We start from the raw sequence: 26,166 nt of genomic DNA, 5'->3' as shown, positions 1-26,166 counted from the left end.
AATTAAAAGTTTCAGGTGTCACTTGAGTAAGTCATTTCTCAACAACATAACAATGAATGGAGTCTGAATGTTCTTGGGAGTGTGGCCACATTGCCAAGAGTGTCTTATGATGAGCTTTTACTTGGGATTTCTTCCTGGACACTTGCTAAGGAAGCTGAAATGACAAATTCTTCATCATCTTCATGACAAATAGCAACAGATGGCTCATTTAAATTGTCAGTGCTACCTCTCCCAGCTTTTGTAAGTTTCTCTTCTGAATTTTTAGTGCAGACAGCCATTGTGGTTATTGATACACTATGTCCTAAAAGATCTTTTTCCTTCCTGTTCCCAGGACCAAAAACCTTTCTGTTAGGCTGGCCTGCTAATGTTGCGTACATCAACTCTGGTAAGCTGGCATTTTTGCTTTTCAGCCCCTGATTGATATTTCTGCTTTTTTGATGGTAGCGTGGTTGAAGGTTCTCATATTAACAGTGAATGACCTCCCACTCCTTATCACAGCACTCCTTACCAACATGGTACCTGCCTGCATTCTAGTGTCACCAAGATGGTGCCAGCAGGATATTACCCAGTAATGCTGTGTGGGTTAGCCTACCTAAACTCAGTAGACATCTGTTTCTTTTAATACTTTAACCAATAATTATTAAATGGCTAAAGAAATTATGTGACTGGTGAAGAGATCACATGCCCGTGCCTCAAATATATTCTCAAAGTGAGACAAATGAATTATGAATGCAGAACCAGCAGCAAGTAGTTGGTTCAGCAGGTCTTCCCCAGCTGACTCCTATAGTTGAATGTGAGTAGTTTGAAGTGATATTTCATGCTGGGCCACAGCATGTATGTGAGAGCTCTGATGTGACATCCATGTTAATCACCGACCTCTCAGCTTCTAATCTAGATAAGTCTGATTTTTATCATTGAGGCGATTGTTTTAAACACAACCTTGTCTATTACGAAAATGACTCAGAGATGGAAATATACAGCTCTGCCACTTCCACTGCTTAATGTGATAACTTGGTACATATTTTGTCCTTTTTTACAATAATTTGGGGCTCATTGAAATTCATTTGGGTGGGGGGCAAATGTCCCTTTGCCTACTCTAATACTGCTGGGCCTTCTAGGCCCTAAAACCAGTGCTGAACCCACCCAATTCATTCCAGTAGCTTATGCATGTTGTTCCCAAGCCCCAACTCCTGAGCACCGACAGTTTAAACAACAAAAAACACACAAACTTTGCGGAAAAGCTTAATTGTACATAGCATTGATTTTAAAAAGCACAACAGCTTCAGATCTATGGGGGGAAAAAAAACGTGCATGCAAATTCCCTCCCTCAGTTTCCTCAGAACTCCTGAGACCCTTTTTTGGTGTTGTCAGCGTCCTTCAAGCTCCTCCTGCTTGGTCTTATCATTCTAGCGATGGCATCTCTCCCTTGCTAAGGATATGCCTACACTATAAAATTATGTCAACTTAAGTTATGTTGGCATACAGCTGCCGAAGTTATTGCATTGCTTATGCACATGCATACTTGGCTCCTTGTGTTGGTATTGCACGTCCTCATCGGGAATGCTTGTATCAATGCAAAGTGCAGTGCACCATGGCTCAGTATCCCACTTGCAATTTGCCATCCCATCTTTTGGGAAGTTCTTGCAATGCTTGATGGGACTGAAATGAGTCACGCGGGAGTGATTGGGAGCATGAGGTCAACTTTCCATAATGCAGTTTTCTCCGTCCCATAATTTCATCTGCATCCCATAACTTTCTCACCTTCCTTTCAAAATCCCATAAACCCACACATCCCTCCTTGCTGTCTGCCATCTCTAACAGAAGCATAGAGCCTGCATAACTCTGCACTGTTTCTATGAGTGTCGCAAGCACAGGGTACATGGTCCTGTAGTATTTGCAGAGCTGCAGGGAGTATGACAGTGCCTTAGATGCTAGATTGGTGTGGGACATGGAAACAATTCAAGATTGTTGAAGGCATTCACAGAGCAGCTGGAAATCGTGAAGTGCTGGTTCTGGGCCAGAGAAACAAGGACTGACTGGTGGGATTGCATTGTAATGCAGGCAGGGCTGGCCCATAACATTTTGGCACCTGAGGCAGAGAACCCAAATAACGCCCCCATGCCCCCTAATCTGGGCCAAAACTTTGAAAGGTCTCAATTCTGCCTTCTTCATGTCCTTCTCCTCTCATGGAACTGCTCTGCTACCTACCCCAGTAAAGGAGAACTAACAACTTAAAATGCCTTGTTCAAAAATTTTAAGTAACACTTATTTAATTTGCTGTTCAGGTGTTAGAAAGTTAACTTTTCTTGTTGGCATAGTAAACACTGGCATTTTTATCTGTTTGACTAATCAAAGTGGTGCTTTCCCTGCCTTCTTGGTTGCAAAGATTTGAACTACTTCCTGAAGGTCCATAGTTTGGGCCAGTTCATGCTCTATTGAGATGGTTGCAAGGCCGACCAGCCTCTCTGTGTCATTTTGGAGTGTAGATGTGTTTTTATTAACTTCAGCTTGGAGAAGCTGTGTTCTCCACTGGTAACTATTACAGGAAGTGTTAGAAGTATGAGCAGAGCAACAAAAGCATTTGGAAAGAGGGTGGTCATCTTATTTGTGCATATATATTCCAGAACAGCCTTTGGAATTGATCCTACTGAAATGTATCTGGAAAGGGCTTTCAGTTCATCACCTAAATCGCTCATGTCAATATCGTACATGTCATCACGTGTCAACACTGTCTCTAGTGCCCTGCATTGCTGGTGTAGGTCGTCTTCAGGGGTAATGAGGAGTTTTGGAATATCATACAACATCCCAAATATACTGCTGTGTTCCTTCAGCTGCATGAAACGTTCTTCAACTGACTGTATTGCACTATCTAGCACCTTGTTAAAGAATTCAACTTTGAATTGTTTAGGGTCCCTTATGGGATTATCTCGTGCCTCGTAATCAAAATGTCATCTTCTTTGGTGATTCTTGTATTCTTGAATGGGTAGGAAAATAGTTTGTGTGAATTTCCTCTGTCAACTTCTGTGCACTCTTCAGAATATTTTGAAATCCTTTATCTGAGTGGTAAGACTGTAGGTATGTTTTTGCTTTGTCCAGTTGTTCCATTGCTCCAGATATATCAAGGTCAGCACCTTGGAGTCTCTTGTTTGAAATAAATGTTGTAAACAGTATGTCATGCCACAACACTAAGCCACACAGAAATTTGAAGTTATGTATGTTTCTGGTGATTCCATTTCCCTCTGCCACTGTTCTCTCACAAACAGTTCCTGTCATAGCATTATCTTCCATAATGGCAACTATGGCATCATCTATCTTCCCAATTTGGTGTTTGTTAGGCTTTGTGCCCCACTGTGACTTTTCCTCATGTGGCACTCAGTGGTTTCACGTCAGAGAGGATTTCCACATGTTGCTTCAAAATTTGCCATCGATGAATTGATGCAGAGAAAAATACATAGATGCTTTGAATTAGATTAAAAAATTCAGCAGCCTCACTAGAAGCTGATGTTGCATATCACTGACTACAAGATCATGAATAAGAACTGCATGGACACAAAATGCTTGAGGGTTTATTCTCGATCTGGGTCTGCACTCCCTCTGTCTTTCCTCTCAATTGCACCATTATCGTAGCCCTGACTTCTCATGTCAGCTTATTGCAATTTCCCATATCTTCCAGCTTTTTAAGAAGCACATTTGTTCGTACCAGCTCCTGTAGGATTATCGATGTCAATAAATTCTAAAGTGCTTTCTGACAGTCACCATTGTAGGGATATTTCCCTAGGTTCCATTGTTACAAAACACACCATTAAAGTCATTTGGTCCATGTGGCTGATGTCAGTGTGCAGTCCAGAATAATAAATAATATCTTGCTGACTTTAGATCTGCCACAACTTTTTTGTTTGACTGACTTTGTTGCAGTAACTGTTGTGACTTCATTTTGAATTGTTTTTCAAAAGTAGTGGTGTGTGTATATTCTTGGGTAGTGATCTTTGATTGCTCTGGAGTACAGCATCAAACTCAGCCATCAGCTCCACAATTTTAAGGAAGTTTCCACTCTTTGGCACATACAGCTGATCTGAAATGCCATGCAGTGCTATGTTTTGGGTAGCAAGCATTGTCACAATGGCAATGAGCCTTTTCAGAACATTTTGCCAGTAAGGAGACTCTGATACAATCTTCTCTTGACGCTGATCATCTATGGTGGCCTTTAACCTTAGTCTCATCTCAAGCTCTTTCTACCTATGGAATGCTTTCTGATGATTTGCTGCCTTCTCTTGGCATGCCAGATTTCTAGCCAGATTTTTCCAGTCCTTTATGGCTGGAACATTAGACTGGAAGAGTTTGCAACAAAAACAGTGTGCAGCATTCTGGGTTTTTGAGTACATAAGCATGGCCTCTCCACTTTGTTATCATTATAGACTCATAGACTTTAAGGTAAGAAGGGACCAATATGATCATCTAGTCTGACCTCCTGCACAATGCAGGCAGCAGAATCTCACCCACCCACTCCCACAACAAACCCCTAACCTATGTCTGAGCCACTGAAGTCCTCAAATCATGATTTAAAGACTTCAAAGTGCAGAGAATCCTCTAGCAAGTGACCCATGCCCCATGTCAAAGAGGAAGGCAAAAAACCCCCAGGGCCTCTGCCAATCTGCCCTGGAGGAAAATTCCTTCCCGACCCCAGGTATGGCAATCAGCTAAACCCTGAGCATGTGGGCAAGTCTCACCAGCCAGATACCCAGGAAAGAATTCTCTATAGTAACTCAAATCCCACCCACTCTAACATCCGATAACAGGCCATTGGGCATATTTACTGCTCATAGTCAAAGATCAATTAATCGCCAAAATTAGGCTATCCCATCGTACCATCCCCTTCATAAACTTATCAAGCTTAGTCCTGAAACCAGATCTCTTTTGTCCCCACTGCTTCCCTTGGAAGGCTGTTCCAGAACTTCGCTCCTTGGGGATTTCACGCCAGTAATGTGTTGGATGGAAACTTCTATTTTCATTGTCTTTGGGGAACATGAAGCTTTTCACTTGCTGTGGCCCATGTAGTACAAGGAAGTCCCTCAGGCTACTGCTCAAGTGGGTCTGCAGTCCTGGATCATCTAGACTTAAGGAACTAAACTCAGCAGCAGCTGTTTCTTGTGCCTCCACCACACTATTCTCCAATTTTTACAATTTTTTTTCTTCAGGAATGTGCATGGTTACATCCATTTGAGATGGATGCACTCTGACTAACTGGAAGATCAGGCATTTCCTCACCACTCACATCCTCACTGGGGCCAGAAGGCTCACGTGAACATTTGTGTCTATGTATCTCAGGAGAGCTCCTTCCTGGTTAGATAGAAAAGCTTCCTTTCCTTGCTTGCTTTTTCTGAATGCTGCCTGAGAGGGGCATTTTTTTTTTCGCTCAAGACTGCTGTTCTGTGCCAGCTATAGTGGCTCTCAACACTCAATTGAAGGGGACAAATAAGCAGGCTGGTAGCAGGGCCAGAGTGAGGGAAGATATCAGCGTCTTAAGGGCTCCTTTTCCTCTCTCTCTCCCTGCTGCTTTCTGTTATTCCCTCTCACCTTTTCTCTCGCCTGCCTGTTATGTCTCTTGTGCCCTCCTTCCTCCAGCACAGCACTCCACCATTTCTGTGCATCTAGAGCAGAGAGAATACATATGCACGAGCAACAGACGCAATTTTCTACACTCTAGGTCCTAGTGGCAACCCCCCACTTTCTGGCATCTGAGACAGCCGCCTCAGTTCACCTCATGGTAAGGCCAGCCCTGAATGCAGGCTTGGGATGATGAGCAGTGGCTTCACAACTTTCTGATGTGTAAGGTCACATTCGGGATCTGTGCGCTAAGCATGACCCAGCCCTCCAGCGCAGGGACACCGAAATGACAGCTGCTCTGACAGTTGAGAAGTGAGTGGCAATTGCACTGTGGAAGACTGTAATGCCAGATTGATTCCTGACTGACCAGTAACAATTTGGAGTTGGGAAATCTATCACAGAACTGGAACTCTTGGCAATGTGCAGAATATAGTGGATGTTTTTGCAGCAGTGGGTTTCCCAAACTACAGTGGGGCAACAGATGGTATGTATATCTCTATTCTAGCACAAGACCACCTTGCCGCAGAGTACATCAACAGAAATGGCTTCTTTTCTATGGTTATGCAAGTGCTGGCAGATCACTGGGGATGCTTTATTGACATCAATGTAGGCTGGTTAGGGAAGGTGCATGACATATGCATCTTTAAGAACACAGAACTGTTCATAAAGCTGCAAGTAGGGACTTTTTTTCCTGACTGGTGCATTACCATTGAGAGTGTTGAAATGCCATTAGTGATCCTGAGGGACCCAGCCTACCCCTAGCTCATAAAGCTGTACACTAGCTCCCTCAACAGCAGCAAGGAGTGCTTTAACTACTGGCTCAGCAGGTGCAGAATGACAGTTGAATCAGCCTTTGTTCATTTGAAGGGTCACTGGTGTTTTTTCTTGCAAATTTGGATCCCAGTGAGAAGTTTTGCTTCCAAAATAGTATTTTATTCTGTACCATAAACCAGGCAATTAAAAAAATTAAAATTTAATACAGTAAGGGACCAGAATTTACAAAGGAGAAAGAACAGTCATTTCCATTTCAGGTACACGTACACCAACGGTGACTTTCACAGGTGAGTGTGTGTGAAGTTATGATTGTCTTTAATGTCCCCCTGGGTGGAGCTATAGGAATAGTGCACCGACCTTTGATGACACAAGGAATGTTGAAGGGGTGGTATAGGGAGGTCCTGATATTGAGGTCTCTATGGGCTGCAAATGGAGGCGAACATGGGATTGTTGAATCTGCAGGCTCACCAGAGTCTGCGGCATCTGTGTTTGCTGTCTAAGAATCACGAGCATATCCTGCTGCACATCCCTCTCCTTTTCCTTTGCCTTTTTCCTCTCCCTCTATCCTTTTCCATGCTGCCTGCAAGGGTGAAACTCCAGGCCCTGTGCTCATCCTCTGATAGAACACTTGCTTGTAGGATCTCTTGGAACATGTCATCCTGAGTCACCACCTTTCTCTTCCTCATCTGGCTCAGGCGTTCCACGGATGTGGAGGGGGAGACCCTAAGGCCTCAATGGCAGCAGCTGCAGATACAACACATGGAGATACCATTGTCCATGTATTGATGATGGAAATAGAAACTTAAGATAATGAACTCATTCTATGGCCTTCACATGGCACTGAGGCTGGTCCCTGTTGTAGCCCTTCTCCTGCATTCCCTGAGAAATCTGCTCATAGATGTCCATGTTTCTATGACTGGTTCAGCGCTGTGCCTGCACAGCTTGTTCTTCCCATAGGCTCAGGAGATCCAATATCTCCTGTCTATTTCAGGCAGGCAGGCATCTGGAGTGTGTAGCTGGCAAGGTCAGTGAGGCAGTCAACAATGGAGAGCTGCTAGGTGTGCTTGCCAAGCTGGGCACATAGGAAAAGGAATTTAAAAAATTTATAGGACCTTAAAGGGGAGGGGAGGCTTCCTGTTCACCTGACTCCTGGGCAGTGGAGTTCACAATGCTGACCAGAGTGGTCAGTTTGGGGCATTGTGGGTCAGCTTCTGGAGGGCAGTAACCATCGATACAGATAATGCAATGTCTGCACTAACACTGAGTCGACCTAATTCCATTGACTGTGACTCTACATTGCTTGGAGAGGTGGTGTTACTAAATCAATGTAGCAGGGCACTTACATCTGCAGGAACCAAATTTAAGTGCAGACACATCCATAGCTAGATCGACGTAAGCTGCCCTGTCTTGACCCAACTGTGTAGTTTAGACCAGAGCTTAGAAAGCATGTTTCTTTTAAAGTCAGACTGATTTTTCTCTTCAGATCTTAGGCTGGGATTTTCCATTGAGTGGAGCTGCTGGCAGAGGGTTATCAAAAGTTAACAGCCCTTCCAGTAACCCCCGTTGTTACATCAGGGTAAGGATAATCATTTGTTGATGGCCTTCTCAGTCTGCATCAGACATCTAAGTGGCACCTCCTTCCTCCCTGCCCTGAGTGACTTAGACAAATTGGAGGGTTGGGCCAAAAGAAATCTAATTAAGTTCAACAAGGACAAGTGCAGAGTCCTGCACTTAAGATGGAAGAATCCCATGCAGCGCTACAAGCTGGGGACCGACTGGCTAAGCAGCAGTTCTGCAGAAAAAGATAGGGAGATTACAGTGTATGAGAAGCTGGATATGAGTCAGCAGTGTGCCTTTGTTGCCAAGAAGGCAAATGGCATATTGGGCTGTATTAGTAGGAGCATTGCCAGCAGATTGAGGGAAGTGGTTATTCCCCTGTATTTGGAACTGGTGAGGCCACACCTGGAGTATTGTGTCCAGTTTTAGTCCCCCCACTACAGAAGGGATGTGGACAAATTGGAGCAAGTCCAGCAGAGGGCAACAAAAATGATCAGGGGGCTGGGGCACATGACTTGTGAGGAGGGGCTGAGGGAACTGGGGTTATTTAGTCTGCAGAAGAGAAGAGTGAGGGGGGATTTGATAGCAACCTTCAACTACTTGAAGTGGGAGTTACAAAGAGGATGGAACTAGGCTGTTCTCAGTGGTGGCGGATGACAGAACAAGAAGCAATGGTCTCAAGTTGCAGTGAGGGGAGGTCTAGATTGGATATTAGGAAAAACTATTTCTCTCGGAGAGTGGTGAAGCACTGGAATGGGTTACCTAGGGAGGTGGTGGAATCTCCACCCTTAGAGGTTTTTAAGGCCTGACTTGACAAAGTGCTGGCTGGGATGATTTAGTTGGGGTTGGTCCGGCTTTGAGCAGGGGGTAGGACTAGATGACCTCCTGAGGTCTCTTTCAACCCTGATTCTATGAAATGCAAGAGGAATAATGCAATCTAACATGACAATACAGTTTATAATAACGTAGATGTCACTGAAAATACGAAATGATTTTTTCCCCGGAGAATCAGACTAGGGATGCAGACGTGGCCCCCAATATGTTAAGGATGCATAGTAACCAATAACAGTGCCTCAAAATTGAGATTGGACTTCTCCAAAATGTCTTTTCTTAAATTGTTTGCAGTGTTGTCTGTCTTAAAATTGTCAAGCAGAAAGATAATAGAATTATGGCAAACGTCCTTGCAAGGTCAGAATTGACTAGAAGTAAGCAAATAGGGCAGAAGAAAAAGGTCATAAAAATAGTTTGAATTTCAAAGTGAATTCACTTCAGCTGAACTCTTACCCTTTTGTATCCACTTCATAAATAGTCACCCACACTTTGAGATTGAGTGACTAATTTTTTGCTGGAGAAAGCGCTATGAATGGGGTCAATAAGACCATATCTCTGAGGCTTGGTCTACACTAACTTCATAAAGTATTTATTCACACAAAAGCTTTGTGGATTTTCAAGATATATTTTCTCTGTAAGGAGATTATAAGCATGTCTGGCTTACCAGGTATCACCTGTCTTCCACATGGTGACCTTGGCATGTTTCAAAGGTTGACATAAGGCAGCTTACATCAACCTAATTATGTCAGTGTACACACTACAGCCTGGCTCCTGTCGCTGTAAGTGCCCTATTACACCAACATCCTAACTCTACCTCCCCAAGAGGCATAGGGCTTAGGTCAGTGTAGTTAGGGTGATGCAGTGTGCCTGTAGACATTGAGTTTCTTACCTCTTTGGCTATTAGGAGCGGTGAAATTGACAAGAACGCTGGCTCCTGGCTCCCCAGCTGGGCTGCTGTCTGGTCTCCTCTCCAGAACAGGCTGCCACCTGGGCTACCTGCATGAAGGCCTGCTGTCCCATGGGCTCCTGGCTCACTGCTCTAATCTGGGTTGTGGCCAGGTTTTCAGATCTCCACTCCCGCAGGTGTGAGCATGTGCATCACTGACAGAAGAAGGGCAGTGTGGACATAAACCACCATAGTAATTACTGCGGTGGCTGTAAGTTGACATAACAGAAGTCGACTTCAATTTGTAGTGTAGATATGCCCATAGTGAGGATACTGAAGACAGAAAAGAGTGAATACAGGATGGCATATATTTGCTTCAAATGACTCATTTTTTTCAAACAGCCTTGTATTGCAGTTATCTATCTCTATTACATCTAGTGGCAATTATGATAATCTACAATGAAGACCCAAGATAGTAGCAAATTTATAATAGTGACATTAAGTGATATCCTTTTGCAAACTTGTCATTGCTGTTGCTTGCAGAGGACAAGCATAACTCTAAACATTTCCTTCCACTAGCTTTTTTATTTTTCAGGGAGAACAGGTGGTATTTAAATTGTTTAAAGAGAATAATGACCTGGCTGAGATCTGCAGTGGCAGAGGATATATCTCAAATAGTTGACTTCATGGAGAGATTGAAGCTCATTGTTTCATCATATCCCACAAGAGAGGTGTTAACATTATCTCACAACAACCACATGCTCCAAGTGGTAATTATCCACTCCCATTTTAGCCACAGAAATGGCATAACTTAGAAAATTAATTCCTACATTTTAAGGAAGCCTAACATTAACATGCTCAAGCAACAGATAAAGCTGGCTACATTGAGAGAGAGCTCCTCTTCCATAGTGCTTTGTGTGTTTCATTTTTAAAAGAACAACAATATTCCTTCTGACTTTAAAAATTACCCATTATTCAGTGTAGCTTATTTTATTCATGCTCTTCGCTCTGTTCATCAACTTTCTTACTTAGAAGCTCAAGTCCTCTTCTCAAATTTCAGTTGACTGCATGTCTCCCATTACTTAAAATATTAGAAAAAACATTCTTTTGGGGCCAAATCCAACTCTTATTTAAGTCAGTTGGAGTTAGACCAGGCCCTTTGAAAAAGTTTCCTCTTATATGGGCCTGACATCAGATCAGCAGCATCTGTCTCATATGCTGGGAAAAATGTTTGAGGTTCTTCTGGCTATATATGTTTGTTGCTGAATTCCTTCCCTCTCCTTTTTATTTCGAGAGTGTTCATTGTTCCTGGAAACCTTTTTCTTTGCAGGTCAGTCAATTGGATTGGGCTGGTGAGGAAATTGTGCTCCTTTGTGGTGGCAGAATAAGATGATCCCTGTCCTTAAAGTTCTGGTAGAGAGTGGACTGCTTGTATTTGTTTATCATTGCAGTTACATGTTTAGTGATGAATGATCTAGGAGGCTAAAGTGAAAATAGGCAACTCTTTGCAATCTAAGGTTATTGTACTCTTTGGGTCTCGCTGGATGGTTGGTAGGAGAAATTTGGATATGGGGTATAGCAGCCTGTATGGAACTGGGAGAGAGAAGCATAGGTTGCCAGAGAAAGGAGTTCAACCATATGCACCAGGAAGCCAAATCTTGTGCACATGACTTGAATGCTAGCTGTAGTTGGAGCATTTCTGTAATTGCATTTGAGTTTTAGAAACATGGAGAACTCTCATGTTAATATTGAGCCCAATGCATGGTCTGGCCCTATGTTTAATGTAACTGGCCTCTGTGCAAGGAACACCTCCCTTCTGTCTACCCATTGCGCACTCCATGCAAGAAGCAGTCATGATAGGAAACACAGGGACTGCTGCTTCCTTGTGCTGGATCCATAGGCGCATTTTATCAGTGAGGTGAATGGGGAGGAGATGTGACATAGACTTTCTTCTCCTCCTCCTCCCTCCCTCTTCCCCCAGCACTTTATAGAGAAGCCTAGGTAAACTCAGATGCATCAACCGCTCTTACAGGTTGGAAAGCTTGGAGATGGACTGTCTTCTTGAATCTCTCCTGAGCTGTCAGGGAAGATGTGGATCTGCACTGTCTTCTATTCATGGCTGAGTCTTAAAGCCAAAATCTAAAGCTTAATTTTAAAATACTTAAATGAAAAAATATTGTGGTGGTATTGTCATTTTTAAAGTCTAGTGTGGTGAGTTGCATCTTTTAGTATCATATATAATCAAACAGGTTTTAATCTTCAACCATTTCTTCACATAAATTCCAGAAATATATATTTTACTACAGTTTAAATTAATTCTTTACCATAACCACAAGAACCTGTCTTTGCTCTGGATGGGTGAATGTGAAATTAATTTTGGCTACATATCCCTGCAAAAGGGAAAAATGAAATACTGTGTACTATTGGCAGTGATTTGGCAATTTCATAGAAAATAGACATTAGTCTCAAAAAGTCCTATGAGAGCATCTAGTACATTTTCTTGCAAATGCAATATTCCCTACAATGTATTTCTAGTGTTTTGGTTAGCCTAGTTTTTCAAAGCTCCAAGCATTGAGGTTTCCATCACTCTCCTTGAGAGACTGTTCTAAAGCCAGTAGCCATCATTGTCAGGAAGCTTTTCATGATATTTGTTGTATACTTTCCTGTCTTAATTTTATCCCATTACACATAGTTACAGCCCCTATTACCCCAGCAAATCATTCTTCTCCATACTTAATGTATACATCTCTGAAAGATTTGTATGCTACTATCATGTCTCTTCTTAAGGGAAGCTTATTCTTAGCTACTCCACTCTTGTGCACATTTTCCAGTCTAATTTTGAGACCCCTCACTGCTGCTTCTCTCCTCACCAGTTACAGCCCTGCTTCTGCAGCCAGGCACAGTTGGAGACATCGTGCTCCCTATACTGTATCTGATTTTGGTATTGGTAGTTGGTATTGCTATATTTTTGTTTGTTATTGTATTACATAATTATTGTTTAGATTTGAAGGGACGGGCCCAATTATCCTCTCACTAATGTGTGTTTTACCAGTCTAACTGCATTGACTTCATTGGCGTTCCACCTGATTTACGCTAGTTTTAGTAAGGGGAGAGTTAGGCCTAGAATATTTCAAGGAGGAACTGATATGTCAGTGTAGGCTATGAATGTCAGTGTCTCTAAACAGTACAACAATGAGAATAGGATATGCCTCTGCACATTTATTTAAACATCCGCTTAACTCAAGCGATAACTCTCTTTGGAGTTCTTCCATCATGATTGCAGAAGCTATGTAGCTTAGGAGGCTGGATGTACATCACTGGATCTTCCGTTAGCTCTATAGGTTTCTCTCACTCTTAACTAGCTACAGAAAGTCACACTTAAAGAGATATAGGTACCAATTAATGTGAGAGATAGGCCTTGCATGGGATTGAATGCTGCAGTTCTCATTTGTCTGGATGAAAAGCCTATGAAGTGCGCTGTTGTGGAGAACACCTTAAAATTAAACAGCAAACTTGACCTAGAGATTCATACACAAACCAGTTGCTCTCATCTGAGACACTGTATTTTGTGTTCCGTCAGAGGCCTATATACCTTATATACATGAAAAGATGACTTGGTTAGATTCCCCAAATATATTTGAATTCATAAAGGGACTAGGGGAATTGAGGTAACAGTTTGAAACTTAAAAGCAATAACTGTGTATGTGTGTTGTGGATACACTATAGAAGAGATGCAGGTGTCCTTTAATCCTGGAAGATAATTGGTTGCGGTCCCACTTTTGAATGCTGAAGTTGTTAGAAATCTGGAAGAGCTGCTCTGAGTTTTTTGGGCTCAGATTTTCTCCTCATTAGTAGTTCTTATATATCTACTTTATGCTGTGCTAGTGGGTTATATGATTTACTCTGAAGTGGGGAGTAATTACTTACTGGCATTTTAAAATTCTTTATTTAGATTTTTTTTCTAATCTGTGTTGTGTAGAATAGGTAAAATCCTTGAGTAGATCTGAAAACTAGATGGTATATTAGCATGCTTGATGTTTGTTTGTTGAGAAGTCTGACCCTCAGCTGTTGAAGGTCACCTTACTTTACACTAGTGGGAGGAGGCAAAGTGTGCAGAACTGAATTCTGTTGACCCTTGGGTGGAAAACAGGTTATTTTGCATAATACTTCCCTCTGTTTTAGTACCATCCAGTAAAAAGCCATCCTTTGCATGAGTTCCAGGTGTTCAGAGCTTGCAGATATTGGTTGATGTGTGTGGGGAGAATGGCGTAACTTGCCAGTAGGGTGGTGGAGCTGAGGATCAGCTTCTGTTCATAGCATGCCTCTCAGGGAGGAAGGCAGAAATCTTTGGCAGATTGTTGTTGACATTAATACTAGTCCGGCCAATAATATTTCTTCTCTTTGGAGGGCTTTGCATTGTGGTGGGTGAGTCAATGGATGGATTCTGGACTGGGAGGTTAGACATCTGGATTGTGCCTTGAGAGAACTGTCTCATGAGATTGCACTCTGCAGAGTATGGGTCCATGTTTTCAGTGGATACAAAGCCTAAGCAGCCCTCTTCCTGTTCTGCAAGGCAGTTGTCCCTGCGTGTCTGAGGTCTGGTCTACATTGGGGGTGTGTGTGTTGATGTGAGAGATGCAACTTCAGCTACGGGAATACTGTAGCTGAAGTCGACGTGTCTTATTCCGACTTACCTCCCGTCCTCATGGTATGGGATCGACATCCGCGGCTCCCCAGTTGACTCCACTACCACTGCTCGCTCCGATGGAGTTCCGGAGTCGGCGGGAAGCGCGTTCGGGGATCGATATATTGCATCTAGATAAATCGATCGCTACCGGCCGATATGGCAGGTAGTCTGGACGTACCCAGAGATGCTGATGCGGTGGACAAACTACGGCAAGACTAGAATTTGTTGAATTGTTTCAGAATACATTATCTGACATATCCAGCTTCTTCCTCCATATTTTTGAGATGTATTAATTCATTGTAAGTAGTTTGTCAAATAGTTCAAACAACTTTCAGGCTATGAGTGATTCTTTAACGGTTAAATTTTGATCTCTGTGCAGCAGAACACTTACACATGTGCTTAATTTTAAACACTGGAGTCCAACTGACTTGTGTGCCTACAGTTACACACATGCTTAAGTGCTTTGGTGGATAAGTACATTCTAATAATTATCCATGGTGTGAGAAGGTCACTTAAATTTCATAGGCTTATTTCTGCTTCCAAAGTGGGTGACCAACATATTTTAGAAGAGAATAACCAGCTGTGAATTCTAAATGAGAAATATTGTGTGCACACAAACATGCATTTCTTTAAATCAACGGTACACAAGATGTCTGAAATTTCCATCCTGAGCAAGGGGAAAAGACTTGTAGGGAAAGGCGCCAGACCCAGCTGGATGAAAAACCACTTCAAAAAAGTTATTAGAAGTAAGCAGAAGCCTTCATGAAATGAAGAAAAGGACTGATCATAAGATAAATGTAAATCTTGGAGGGTTAAAAAATGTGGGAATGAAGTGAGAATTGCTAAAAGTCAAGTTGAATTAGCTCTTTCCAAGGAAATTAAAATAATGAGGCTCTTTAGTTATATGTTAGTAAAAAGAGAATGCTGTACGGCATAGATGGGGAGGAGATTAAAAATCTAGGTATGGCTCCCAAACTAAATGAATACGTTGCCTTGTTTTTTACTGGGGATAATGATATGAAAGATAGACATGAAGGCAGGATGGCTGCTGGAAACGAGTGGATAGAAATGGAAATTAGATGTGAAAGAACCTCAAAAGGCTTAAAGTGCTTAAATCAGGAGGTCTGATAATTTCTATATCCGAACTCTGAAATAACTGGCACATGAGATTGCTAGTGTGATAGCAAGAATTTTTAATAAATCCATCTATTTGGGGGTAGTACCGTATGACTGGAGAAAAGTTACCATCACACCTCTATAGAAAAAAGGGAGAAAAATTGATCCAGGCAATCACAGACCTGTTAGTCTATCCTCAGTAGTATGCAAGACTTTGGAACAAATTTTGAAGGAGAGAATAATTAAATTTATGGAAATACATGGAAAAGGGAAGTGATGTAACATGGGTTTACCAAAGATAGATTAAGCAATGCTAACCTGATTTCCTTCTTTGAGAAAATAACTGATTTAAGATGAGGGAAATGCAGTAGATCTAATATACATGGACTTTAATAAAATGTTTGACGTGGTACCATGTGGGAAATTTAGTTTTTTTTCTCCTGCTGATAATAGCTTATCTTAATTAATTAGCCTCTTAGAGTTGGTATGGCAACTTCCACCTTTTCATGTTCTCTGTATGTATATATATATCTTCTTACTATATAGTCCTTTCTATGCATCTGATCAAGTGGGCGGTAGTCCACGAAAACTTATGCTCAAATAAATTGGTTAGTCTCTAAGATTCCACAAGTACTCCTGTTCTTTTTGTGGGTACAGACTTAACACGGCTGCTACTCTGAAACCTGTGAATGAGCCACCAATGTGATGCGGCTGCAAAAAAGGCAAATGCCATCCTAGGATGGCATCAGGTGAGGCATTTTCAGTTGAGAGAAGTGTTAATGCCATTGCACAAGGCACTAGTAAGATCTCATTTGTAATACTGTGTACAATTCTGGTTACCTGTGTTCAAGAAAGATGTATTTAAACTAGAACAGCTGCATAAAAGCCACTAGGATGATCAGGGGAATGGAGGGCCTGTGTTATGAGAAGAAACTGAAAAGCTTGGCTTGTTTAACCTGGCAAACAGAAGGCTGAGGGGGAATCTGATCTCCTAAATACATTGGGGTGTATATGTGTGAGAGAGGTTGTTCGATTGTATGCGTGTGAGAGAGGTTGTTGGCATAAGAACAAATAGTTATAAACTCACCCTAAACAAATTCAAATTCAGGCTGCAAACCATGTGGTTTCTAACCATCAGAGCAGTGAAGTGCAGGAATTGCTTTCCAAATGGAGCTGTGGGGGCAAACAATTTAATTAGTTTTAAATGAGCTGGGCAAATTTACAGGTGGGACAGTATGACAGGGTTGCTTATGATGGTGAAGGGCAGGGCTTGGCATCCCTATGATCCTAAGAGTCCCTTTATGCTAATTGTCAAAGGGCACACTCATCACACTGTTGTCAGAATATTTAGCCAAACAGAGTCTTGTAAGGTATCTCATAAAAACTGGTGCCACACTGGTCATGAATATCATAGTGTGATGCATGTACAGGTTGTGTATAAAGAGTTATGTATGTGTGCTGGAAATATGTTCTCATGTTGTAGAGGCAGTGAATTAACACTGCCTTAGACAAAGGAATGTGGATTTACCTTCTCTGCCTGGCTCAATTACAGACAGAGGGCAATGAAACCATATTAACATGTAAGGTAAGCAAACCCATCAAGCTAATATGTGCTGGAGGAAGCAGCTTAATGAGCATACTAGGGAACATGCTGGAGTGTGAATCCCCAGGAGGCCTTCCTGGATCTTAAGGCAAAGACAATGGACTTTGATAACTAGAATGTCTTTTCACTTTCTTTATATTTCCCTGTCATCAAGGGGACAGAATCCTCTGATTCTGTGAACATTGGAGCCTCCTACCAGAAGAGCTAGAGGTGCTACTAGCTTGATTGTACAAACTGTTTTAGGCAAATATATAGCTTACTAGAATTAGGTTTTAGGCACTAGAAAGCATGTTTTTACTTTGTTTTATTTGTAACCAATTGTTTCTGTTATCTCTGTTAGTACCACTTATACCTCTGTTCTTTATGAATAAACTTATTCTTTCTTTTACTATAAACCATCTCAGTGGGTGTTACATTAAAGTGTGGGTTTTCAGCTAACCTAGCAGGCTGGTGAATACTGTCTCTTCGGAGGCAATGAACGTAATACTTTCTGTAAGCGTCCAGGGAGAGAGACTGGACACTGCAGAGAGATGTCTCTGGGCAATTCAGGAACTGGGGTTCACTGAATGTTACCTGTAAGGCAGGATTAAGATTGGCAGAATCATGTGTCATTTGCTAGTGAGGCTAGACTGGTGTGGCAGGGAGCTGTCACACAGTTTAAGATCCAGCAAAACTCTCCCTTGCTGAGGCAGTGGCTCTTGGTGCTCTGAGGAGAGCATCATAGTCCCTCCCAGTTTGTCTTATGTCCCTGAAGTTCACTCATCAAGACTTCAGCAACTCACCTACATGATTAAGAAGGAATTCTCCCCTCCCCCTGTCCAAAGTAGTCTAGGTTTTCTTTGGTCTTCTGCCTCTAAAGCATCGGTGATGACCATGGCTGGAGGGGGGACACTGGGGGGTGCCAGTGCACTGAGCATTCTCTCTTTCTCTCACGAGTGCTGAGCTGGCTGGTTCTTGCTTGCATGCTCAGGATCTAACAGATCACATTAGGTGGGAGTTTTCCCCCATGACAGACTGACAGTGACTTTAGGGTTTTTTGTCGTCTTCTGCAGCACAGAGGATTATCTGGGTATATTTGACTTAACTCCCTGACGTTGCAAGGGCCTCAGATATTGATGCATTCTCCTATTCTCCACCTGTGGAACGTACATTTAATACCATCTGGGCTGTAATATTTTCGTCTAATTTTGGCTGTTGGGTTTAGAGTGCGGGTGCTAGTGGCCTGTGATATACAGGAAGTCAGACTACATGCTCCAGTGGGCCTTCCTGGCCTTAAACTCTAGGACTTTGTATAAGAACAGCAGTGGGAATGGAATGTTTTTGTGAATAGGATATTCACAAATCCCATTTTGCCGTAAACCTGTAGTCACCAAAATACTAACAGTATCTGCAGGAGGGAATGATTGGGTATATGATCCCAGTTTTGTCTGACAGTTCTTGTTAATCCTATGAAACTGAGATAATACATAAAGTAGAAGTCATTTCAGGTTTTCAAAGAAAGCTTGTGTTTGTGGCTATGATGTCACTAAGCAAAAGCATTGCTCCATAACAGAGTATCAGAGGGGTAGCCATGTTAGTCTGAATCTGTAAAAGCAGCAGAGAATCCTGTGGCACCTTACAGACTAACAGCGTTTGGGATATCGACGCTTCGTGGGGAATACACTTCATCAGATGAATGTGTGGAAATTTCCGGGCAGGTATATATATGCTAGCAAACAGCTAGAGATAACGAGGTTAGTTCAATCAGGGAGGAGTGAGGCCCCTGTTCTATAAGGACTGACTGTGAAACCAAGGGAGGAGACAACTGGGTTCTGTAGTTGGCAAGCCGTTCACAGTCTTATGTTTCAACCCTGAGCTGATGGTGTCAATTTGCAGATGAAATTGAAGCTCGCAGTTTCTCTTGAAGTCTGGGTCCTGAATGTTTTTTGCTGGCAGGATGGGCACCTTAAGGTCTTGCTATAGTGTGGCAACAGGGAGGTTGAAGTGCTCTCGCTACCAGGTTTTGTATATTGCCATTCTAATTATCTGATTTGTGGTCCATTTATCAGATATTAGGAATGGCACTCTACCAAAACCTGTAGGAGGCACTCACACCTCCCTGGCCACACTATAGCAGACCTTAAGGCTGCCCATCCTGCAGCAAAAAAACTTTTAGGAACCCAGACTTCAAAGAAAAACTGCTGAGCTTCAATTCAATCTGCAAATTTTGACACCACTCAGCTCAGGGTTGCGAACAAGACTGTGAAACGGCTTGCCAAACTACCAGAACCAGTTTCTCCTCCCTTGGTTTTCGACAGGTCAGCTGCTAGAACAGGGCCTCATCCTCCCTGATTGAACTAACCTCGTTATCTCTAGCTTGCTTGCTAGCATATATATACCTGCCCCTGGAAATTTCCACTACATTCATCTGATGAAGTGGGTATTCACCCACGAAAGCTCATGATCCAAAATGTCTGTTAGTCTGTAAGGTGCCACAGGATTCTCTGCTGCTCCATAACAGAAATTGTCAAACAACAATGAAATTACACCTGGAAAATAGCTGGAAGCAGTTCAATATTGTATTCTAAACAGGCGATCAATAATGAAACTAGTGCTACATCAACTGTGAAGTTTTACAAAATAAGTGCGTAACACCTTTTCTGTAGTTCATTAACTTGTCTATTAGGGAGAAGTAAAAACAAGACTAGATGCTCAGAAAGTTGCACTTCAGATTTGATTTAAGCAATCTAGATTGACCAAGTTACACTTTACCTCTAATTACAGTTAAAATGTTAGTATAAAAAAATACAGGCTTGCTAATTGAAGAAGCCCTGGAAAAAAACATGTGGTCACTTGATTGATTGCTGTGTGACTCAAAGGCTTATGGAAAAGCAGTAACTGAATAACAATGGATAACAAATAGAAAAAAGGTTTTGAAAATTTTCTTGATGAAAATGGTCCTTGGAGCATTGATAGTACAAAGATATTGATCATTTTCACTGATGCAGCTGAGATCTGTGGGTTGATAGGAATCCTTTTACTAGCTTAAGCTGAGCAGACTATGCTACAGGCCAGGGTTTTTAAAAATTTCATATATTATTTGATTTTTGTCTCTAGTTGTGTGTAATTGGCTCCCTGAATAGTATTTTTGTATATGTTATTGGTAAGCTATATCATCTTTTCATTTTAAATAATTTTTTATATTAAAGTGTTTTTCCTTAGGGATATTGACTTTACAGTAGTTGCTTTGCTATAAACAAAGAATAAAAACTTACTAGAATCTTAGGTTCATTTTTTAAAATTTTCTTGAAACTAAAATGTCTGTATTTGTGTTTTTGCTTTGAATTTTTTAATGTATGATTCACCAATTGCTCTGCAATGTTACAATAGTATTATTTATTCAGCATTTACGGGCCTCTATCCAATGCCCACCTAATCCAGTGAGAGCCATCTTCATTGAGTTCAAGGAATGTTTGATTGGGCCTTAACAGTGCTGGGTGATTCACAGAACAAGTAAAACACGGTCCTTCAAAGCTTGATCTATTTGACATGACACAATGAGTGGGAGCCATTGTTGGGATTCCTTTAGAGACCTTTTCCACTTGGCTTATCCAGAACACATTGTCCAGTTCTGGGAGAACATTTCACACAGTTCACTGGGATCCAAAACACTCAGTTCAAATCCAGATTTTGTCACGTAAGTTCCTTTATTTGATATGCAGCAAACCTACACTGAGTTGATCAGACTGAAGTGTAGGGGGCGGATATGAGGACATTCCAGACATCCAGATTTACATAGAAAACCTCTTCCTTTATATACATCTACACATTACATTGCATATACTCAGGGCCGGCTCTAGCAATTTCGCCACCCCAAGCACGGCGGCACGCCACGGGGGGCGCTCTGCCGCTCGCCGGTCCCGCGGCTCCGGTGGACCTCCCGCAGGCGTTTCTGCGGACAGTCAGCTTGTCCCATGGCTCCAGTGGAGCTGCCACAGGCGTGTCTGCGGGAGGTCCACCGGAGCCGCCTGCCGCCCTCCCAGCAACCGGCAGAGCGCCCCCCACGGCGTGCCACCCCAAGCACGTGCTTGGCGTGCTGTGGCCTGGAGCCGGCCCTGCATATACTGTACATTTACATCACATGTTTTTGGATTGGTTCCTGCAAAGTAACCAAGCCAATCCCTGTACAGCATGCTCTGTCCATGTGGTGTTCATGTGGAACCTGATCCTTACTTTCCACATTTATCTTGTTCATTTTCCCTAGCATAAGGGTCTTGCTACTTATCTTAGCTAGCACAGACATCCTGACTCCAGCATACTGCTTTTCAAGTCCTTATTTACAACTTAACCATCTATTTACCTTCTCAATCATACCCACTAAGAAATGAGGCAAGTTACTTATGTAGGCTGACCAGATGTCCAGATTTTTGGAGCTTTTTCCTACATAGGTGCCTATTACCCCCCACCCCCGTCCTGATTTTTCACACTTGCTGTCTGGTCGCCCTATACCTACTTTATGGCCTACAGCCATAAACCGTGAGGAAAGGGTAGAAAAGAGTAAACTGAAGAGAGAGGTTAAAATAATAAAATAGGTTCATGCACATGTCCCAAGGCCCTTTAAAGTTAATGGAATGGCTCCCATTGATTTCTGTGGCTGGATCGGGCCACATGTCCATCTTGATAGCATTGCTGTATCATTTTATTTTTGTTCAGCTGGAGCAGATATTCCAGAGGGACCAAGTGTGTATGAGGAAGGCCTGGTAAGTGGTGGTAATGGGATAAGGTTAGAGAGAATGCCAAACTGTATAAATGTCTGTATCTTGTGGCATTTCATCCTAACCAAGCATGTGAAGTCTCAGGAGAGAACTCGTTGTAAGGCTTTCATTTCAGTTTTTCACTCCAAAGGAGTTCAGCTCTGAGCCCCTGAATCTTTTGAGATTTGCCCCAGAGTGTGCCCTGCTGAGCAAGGGTCGTGCTGCAGGCACTCCTTGCCTCAGCTTCTCTTCTCTCAGGGCCCCATAAGAATTCTATTCAGTCCAAACAGATGTAAGACAAACTTCATCTGCTGGGACTCTATTTTATTAAATCTAGAATAATTTAACTAAAGCCTCTCCCCTTGAGTTTAGGGGTTGCTAAGCTGCCCTATTTGGGTGTGTGTTCTCAGTCTTGGGAGCTTTTATCTCCCTTAGGAAAGCATCTCTCTCTATGAGCACTTCCCTGCATCTGAGCCCTGATGGCCTTTTAGCAGGCCCAGGTGCTCGTTATCCAATTAATTGCCTAGATGGGTTCCTTAAAGTAACTCCTCATAGATCGCCTAGGCCAGATTCCCCTTAAAGGGGACAGCAGCTCCATGATGCAGGGTCTTGCGGAGAAAATAGACCTCAGGACATTGAGACGAACTGTTCTTGAATAAAACATTCTATCTGTGTGTTCTCCCTTGAAAACTTTGATTTGTTTAACCTTTGTTTTCTGAAGACTGCATTTATTTTTCACATTTCCCAGGTGATAGATTTTTTTCAGTGATGTTTTACCGTCTGGTTGCATTAGTCACCCTGTATTATGCTGCACTAAATCAAGTAATGCAATGTGACTATTAAAGTTGGGATGTGTAAAAACATGTCTCAGTTGGGACTACAAAAATTTAGTTTTCCAAAAGCAGCTGCCTTTGCATATTTTTTAATACCTGTTTTCTAGGTGAAAAGATATTTCTGCTAACTAAGCTTTTTTTCCTGGGCAATATCTGGATAAATTAAGAAAATACTTGTGCTATTTTTTTCTTGATTCCACAATTTCCGTATATACAAGTTCCTGTTTAAACCTTTAAAGCTACTTGTATTGCAGTGAGTGGGTAATGTTGTTATGGTATCCACAAAAGGAATATACTTGCTACCCCAGGCAAAGAAATACACCTTCAGTTTCTGTTGCAGAAGGATAAATGTGTCTCTAAAAATGAAATTCATTCTAGGAATTGTGTAGGACTTCTGGACACACTTGACTGATCATTACTAATAGCAAACTGGCACTCTGAGATGCATAGGTTTCTAGAAAACGGTTTTCGTAATGTCTTATTTTTTTATGGTACTTGATCTGCAGATTTGTATTTGGCAAATTTGCTGGAAAGTAGTTCAGAAAAAGTCTATTTCTTCTCTATATAGGGATGTTGGGTGCACTGTTCACAGGTAAGCCTTCATGATGCTTAGTTGGCATTTAAACCTGTTCTAACAATTTTTCTTCCTTAGAGTGACTAGAAAAGACTCAGACACATGAGAGTTTAGCATGATCTAGCATCAAATTAATAATATTGATTTTTTTCCATCCACTTGGGTGTTGAACACTTTCAGATTTTAATTTCACTTTTTTCCTGGGAATGGGAACCCCTCACCTAATGTTCTTACATCATCATCATCATACCTAGGTTTTATACAGTGCTTTCCATGAGTAGATCTCAAAGCACTTTGTAAAGGAGGTCAATAGCATTATCCCCATATTACAGATGGAGAAATTGAGGCACAGAGTAGCAGTGACTTGCCCAAGCTCACACAGCAAGCCAGTGGCAGAGTCAGAAATAGGACCCAGGTATTGAGTCCCAGTCCAATGCTCTAGTCACTAAGTCAAATCAGTGTAAATGTTCACTCCACCGTGTGTGTGTGTGTGTGTGTGTGTGTGTGTTATGTGTATCACACGCTCTACCCCATGAAATAATGCTATCCTTAGGCCAAAAATCTTTAACTGATGCGGTTATGGTGAAATTGTTTTTAAATCGAACTGCTTTGATCCATCAGTGTGGCGCAGTCCCACCCGGAGGCTCATCACCTGCTTAATCCGCGTTAATATTCAAATTTTGTGTTCTAATGGTCGTTATATCGGGGGAGTGTGTGGTGGTGTATATATTGTGGCATTACCGGTACTGTTCTGCTGCGGTTCTCGCGCTTTCTCTTTCTCTGGGGTAGGTCAGGCCACTATTGCTTGCCCTGAACCAGTTCTTAATCATCCCCTAGTGGTCCTTGTAGAGGGCAGTGGAGAGGGAGGACCTGGGCCCGCCCTCTACTCCAGGTCCCACCCAGGGGCCCTGGAGTTGTGCGTTTGAACACTGACTAAGCGGTTTCTTCCCCTGGTGGTTACTTTCCCCTCTCATACCCTGTCAGCTTGTTGTTGAAGGGCTTTTTCGCCTTCTTCTATTGACAAGCCTGGTGCCCTCTTACTAGGGTTTCTGTTGGGCTTTCCCATTTCCACCGCAGCCTCCTCCAACTTCTTAATTCTCTTCTGGAACCAACTCTTCTCTTCTGCAATCTGCATCTGCTCCAAAATTCCAACCTTTCTCCTTCAACTAAACACCCCCTGTCTGACTGAAGCAGGGGTTTTATATCCCATGGACTGGAGTCAGGTGCTCTAAGTGGAGTAGGTGCTCGTAAGTGGAGTCAGGTGCTCTAATTGGGCCACAGCTGTTCTAGTTAATCTTAATAGCAAACCTTCCTCCCTTGGCAGGGAATAAAGGCTCCCCTGCTAACCACTCTTATTTGCTGCCTTCTGTCATGCTGTATCACATTATCCCCCCCCCCCCCGCTCAACACCAAGGGGTTGGCTACTCGGGACGAGAGCCAATGTTTGTGTGAGAGGCCATCAGCGGTTTGCCGTGTTGGCTTCCCAGCCTATTGCTTGCGACCCGAAATGAAAGGGTTGCAAGGAGAGAACCACCGCGTCACTCTGGCCGTTTCTTTCCTGTGTTCCTACTGCATCCACTGGAGCGGGGCGTGATCGTCACAAGGGGTTAAACCGCCGCCCCAGGAGATAGTTAAGCGGAGAGTCTACCATAGCCCATTTTGATCGCCCCCAGACTTCCTTTCAAACCAACAGCGTTATTTGTCCCTGGGGAGGGAGCTTCCGGCTGAGGTAAAGCAAGATGGGGTGCTCCTCCTCCCCTACCATCTGGGAAGAGACGGCCACCGAGTCCCACCTCCGAGGCGCGTCCGTTCTGCAGGATGAATTCCTTCTCGAAGTTCTGGGCCATGAGTACCGGATGGCAGCATTAGGGTGTTCCGCAAAAATTCTGGCAAATGCTGCTTTCCGGCCGACTGTCCACTTCACTATCTTCGGGGCCCGAGCTTTATTTCATATCCGTCATGGCCCGCTCTTGTGGCAAAATGAGGGATGAATCTCCGGATAGTATCCAAACTATTACCCAAAAATGCTCTGACCTGCTTTCTTGCGGATGGTCGAGGCCAATCTTGTATTGCCTCCACCTGTTCCATGCTTCACCACGTGGCGGGGCGTGGCGAGCATGCCCGAGTTATTTGCCTCAAGCTTGTCCTATCACGCATTTTCAGAGTATTAGCGGTGAGACCATCCTTTCGAAAGCGTCAGCACTGCTTCACTTTGTCCAGGTGTGTCTCCCAATCAGGGGCTATGTATAACTATGTCGTCTAGATAGGCGGCGGCATAGTTGGCATTGGGGTTCGTAATAACTTGTATCCATCGTCTTTGGAATGTGGCAGGGGCCCCATGGAGTCCGGAAAGGGGTATGACAGTGTACTGGGAACAGCCACGTGTAGAAAAAAGCAGCTCCCTTGGCAAATCCTGGCAGGGGTGGTATTGCCAATCCTTATTTGGCTCAGATCTAGGGTGGTTAGACTTGCCTACTTGATCAAACCATCCGTCAATGCGTGGGATTGGTGGTATCGGAGGCATCGAAGTGGGAAATCTCATTAATTTCCGGAAGTCGTTACAAACGTCAGTTGCCATTTCAGGCTTGGGGACTGTATGATCGGAAATGGTGACCACTTGGCTGTGGATTCTTCAAGACCCGATTCCAGCATTTCTTTTCGCACTTCCAATCCTGTATTTTCTTCTTTTAAGCTTTCCGGTATCGATTCTTATCGTCACCCTTACTCCGGGGCTGGTGACAAGTATGATGTTGGACTAGTGCCGTTCGACGGGGGGGTCGGGGGGTTGGGTACAAAATACTCCTGGGTTTCGTGGTGCGTGGTGCAGTTTCAATGACTTCCATCTATTTGTTCTGGGTTAAGTTCAGGAGATATCTACCTGCTCCTGGGTCGTCTCCTGAGTTAGATGCTCCTCTAGTTTGACCATTGGACACTTCTCTCTTGTCATTCCATTTTCTCAGTAATTTGA

The 26,166-nt window shown here is 42.9% G+C and overlaps 1 long non-coding RNA gene across 1 annotated transcript in view; it reads right to left on the bottom strand.

The window, feature by feature from the left end:
* Positions 1-309: 309 nt before the first annotated feature.
* Positions 310-26,166, bottom strand: part of LOC142045875 (uncharacterized) — an 89,064-nt gene continuing 63,207 nt past the window's right edge. Inside the window, exon 3 of the long non-coding RNA XR_012654786.1 lies at positions 310-321. This is a non-coding gene — a long non-coding RNA (uncharacterized LOC142045875). The remainder of the gene's footprint in view (positions 322-26,166) is intronic.

This window comes from Chelonoidis abingdonii, chromosome 1 (assembly GCF_003597395.2).
Source record: "Chelonoidis abingdonii isolate Lonesome George chromosome 1, CheloAbing_2.0, whole genome shotgun sequence".
In the NCBI taxonomy this organism is placed as follows: domain Eukaryota; kingdom Metazoa; phylum Chordata; order Testudines; family Testudinidae; genus Chelonoidis; species Chelonoidis abingdonii.
Note: the sequence above shows the minus strand (reverse complement) of the source record. Positions and strands in the feature narration are given on the sequence as shown.